This window comes from Labrus mixtus, unplaced genomic scaffold (genome assembly GCF_963584025.1).
Source record: "Labrus mixtus unplaced genomic scaffold, fLabMix1.1 SCAFFOLD_63, whole genome shotgun sequence".
NCBI lineage: Eukaryota > Metazoa > Chordata > Actinopteri > Labriformes > Labridae > Labrus > Labrus mixtus.
This window is the reverse complement of record NW_026870342.1, coordinates 102501-105000: the sequence shown is the minus strand read 5'-3', so window position 1 is coordinate 105000 and position 2500 is coordinate 102501. Positions and strand designations below refer to the sequence as shown.

At 42.8% G+C, this 2500-nt stretch overlaps 5 non-coding genes and 6 pseudogenes across 5 annotated transcripts; all 11 read left to right on the top strand.

Moving 5' to 3' along the window:
- The window catches only part of LOC132969700 (5S ribosomal RNA), a 109-nt pseudogene extending 64 nt beyond the window's left edge, over window positions 1-45 (top strand).
- Window positions 46-166: 121 nt separating this feature from the next.
- LOC132970275 (5S ribosomal RNA) lies at window positions 167-285 on the top strand. Its single transcript, XR_009672131.1, has one exon. It is a non-coding gene; the product is annotated as a 5S ribosomal RNA (ribosomal RNA).
- A 122-nt stretch (window positions 286-407) lies between these two features.
- LOC132970038 (5S ribosomal RNA) lies at window positions 408-526 on the top strand. The gene has a single exon (XR_009671903.1). It is a non-coding gene; the product is annotated as a 5S ribosomal RNA (ribosomal RNA).
- Window positions 527-647: 121 nt separating this feature from the next.
- LOC132969969 (5S ribosomal RNA) lies at window positions 648-766 on the top strand. The gene has a single exon (XR_009671837.1). It is a non-coding gene; the product is annotated as a 5S ribosomal RNA (ribosomal RNA).
- A 122-nt stretch (window positions 767-888) lies between these two features.
- Window positions 889-997, top strand: LOC132969792 (5S ribosomal RNA; annotated as a pseudogene).
- Window positions 998-1118: 121 nt separating this feature from the next.
- LOC132969868 (5S ribosomal RNA) lies at window positions 1119-1227 on the top strand (annotated as a pseudogene).
- Window positions 1228-1349: 122 nt separating this feature from the next.
- On the top strand, window positions 1350-1468 carry LOC132970168 (5S ribosomal RNA). The gene has a single exon (XR_009672029.1). It is a non-coding gene; the product is annotated as a 5S ribosomal RNA (ribosomal RNA).
- A 121-nt stretch (window positions 1469-1589) lies between these two features.
- On the top strand, window positions 1590-1698 carry LOC132969878 (5S ribosomal RNA; annotated as a pseudogene).
- Window positions 1699-1821: 123 nt separating this feature from the next.
- On the top strand, window positions 1822-1940 carry LOC132970343 (5S ribosomal RNA; annotated as a pseudogene).
- A 118-nt stretch (window positions 1941-2058) lies between these two features.
- On the top strand, window positions 2059-2167 carry LOC132969850 (5S ribosomal RNA; annotated as a pseudogene).
- Window positions 2168-2288: 121 nt separating this feature from the next.
- On the top strand, window positions 2289-2407 carry LOC132970104 (5S ribosomal RNA). The gene has a single exon (XR_009671966.1). It is a non-coding gene; the product is annotated as a 5S ribosomal RNA (ribosomal RNA).
- Window positions 2408-2500: the final 93 nt, after the last annotated feature.

Sequence of the window (2500 nt, the reverse complement as noted above, 5' to 3'; positions counted from 1 at the left end):
GTACTTGGATGGGAGACCGCCTGGGAATACCAGGTGCTGTAAGCTTTTTCATTTTTTTGATCATATGTTTTTTTTTATCATATAGAGACATATTCACATGTCCAAAAATTCAGCCAGAATCAAGGGCATGACATCTTTATAAGGCCCCTTTCTGCACACAATAATGGCTTACAGCCATACCACCCTGAACACACCCGATCTCGTCCGATCTCAGAAGCTAAGCAGGGTCGGGCATGGTTAGTACTTGGATGGGAGACAGACTGGGAATACCAGGTGCTGTAAGCTTTTTCATTTTGTTTGATCATATGTTTTTTTTTATCATATAGAGACATATTCACATGTCCAAAAATTCAGCCAGAATCAAGGGCATGACATCTTTAAAAGGCCCCTTTCTGCACACAATAATGGCTTACGGCCATACCACCCTGAACAAGCCCGATCTCGTCCGATCTCGGAAGCCAAGCAGGGTCGGGCCTGGTTAGTACTTGGATGGGAGACCGCCTGGGAATACCAGGTGCTGTAAGCTTTTTCATTTTTTTGATGATATGTTTTTTTTTATCATATAGAGACATATTCACATGTCCAAAAATTCAGCCAGAATCAAGGAAATGACATCTTTAAAAGGCCCCTTTCTGCATACAATAATGACTTATGGCCATACCACCCTGAACACGCCCGATCTCGTCAGATCTCGGAAGCTAAGCAGGGTCGGGCCTGGTTAGTACTTGGATGGGAGACCGCCTGGGAATACCAGGTGCTATAAGCCTTTTCATTTTTTTGATCATGTGTTTTTTTTTTATCATAGAGAGACATATTCACATGTCCAAAAATTCAGCCAGAATCAAGGGCATGACATCTTTAAAAGGCCCCTTTCTGCACACAATAATGGCTTATGGCCATACCACCCTGAACTCGTCCGATCTTGGAAGCTAAGCAGGGTGGGGCCTGTTTAGTACTTGAATGGGAGACCGCCTGGGAATACCAGGTGCTGTAAGCTTTTTCATTTTTTTGATCATATGTTTTTTTTTATCATATAGAGACATATTCACATGTCCTAAAATTCAGCCAGAATCAAGGGCATGACATCTTTAAAAGGCCCCTTTCTGCACACAATAATGGCTTACGGCCATACAACCCTGAACTCATCCAATCTTGGAAGCTAAGCAGGGTCGGGCCTGGTTACTAGTTGGATGGGAGACTGCCTGGGAATACCAGGTGCTGTAAGCTTTTTCATTTTTTTGATCATACGTTTTTTTTTTATCATATAGAGACATATTCACATGTCCAAAAATTCAGCCAGAATCAAGGGCATGACATCTTTAAAAGGCCCCTTTCTGCACACAATAACAGCTTATGGCCATACCATCCTGAACATGCCCGTTCTCGTCAGATCTCGGAAGCTAAGCAGGGTCGGGCCTGGTTAGTACTTGGATGGGAGACCGCCTGGGAATACCAGGTGCTGTAAGCTTTTTCATTTTTTTGATGATATGTTTTTTTTTATCATATAGAGACATATTCACATGTCCAAAAATTCAGCCAGAATCAAGGGCATGACATCTTTAAAAGGCCCCTTTCTGCACACAATAATGGCTTACGGCCAAACCAACCTGAACTCGTCCGATCTTGGAAGCTAAGCAGGGTCGGGCCTGGTTAGTACTTGGATGGGAGACCGCCTGGGAATACCAGACGCTGTAAGCTTTTTTTATTTTTTTGATCATATGTTTTTTTTTTATCATAGAGAGACATATTCACATGTCCAAAAATTCAGCCAGAATCAAGGGCATGACATCTTTAAAAGGCCCCTGTCTGCAGACAATAATGGCTTACGGCCATACCACACTGAACATGCCCGATCTCGTTCGATCTCAGAAGCTAAGCAGGGTCGGGCCTGGTTAGTACTTGGATGGGAGGCCGCCTGGGAATACCAGGTGCTGTAACTTTTTCATTTTTTTGATCTTGTTTTTTTTTATCATATAGAGACATATTCACATGTCCAAAAATTCAGCCAGAATCAAGGGCATGATATCTTTAAAAGGCCCCTTTCTGCACACAATAATGCCTTACGTCCATACCACCCTGAACACGCCCGATCTCAGAAGCAAAGCAGGGTCGGGCCTGGTTAATACTTGGATGGGAGACCGCCTAGGAATACCAGGTGCTGTAAGCTTTTTCATTTTTTTGATCATATGTTTTTTTTTATCATAGAGAGACATATTCACATGTCCAAAAATTCAGCCAGAATCAAGGGCATGACATCTTTAAAAGGCCCCTGTCTGCACACAATAATGGCTTACGGCCATACCACCCTGAACACGCCTGATCTCGTCCGATCTCGGAAGCTAAGCAGGGTAGGACCTGTTTAGTACTTGGATGGGAGACCGCCTGGGAATACCAGGTGCTGTAAGTTTTTTCATTTTTTTGATCATATGTTTTTTTTTGATCATATAGAGACATATTCACATGTCCAAAAATTCAGCCAGAATCAAGGGCATGACATCTT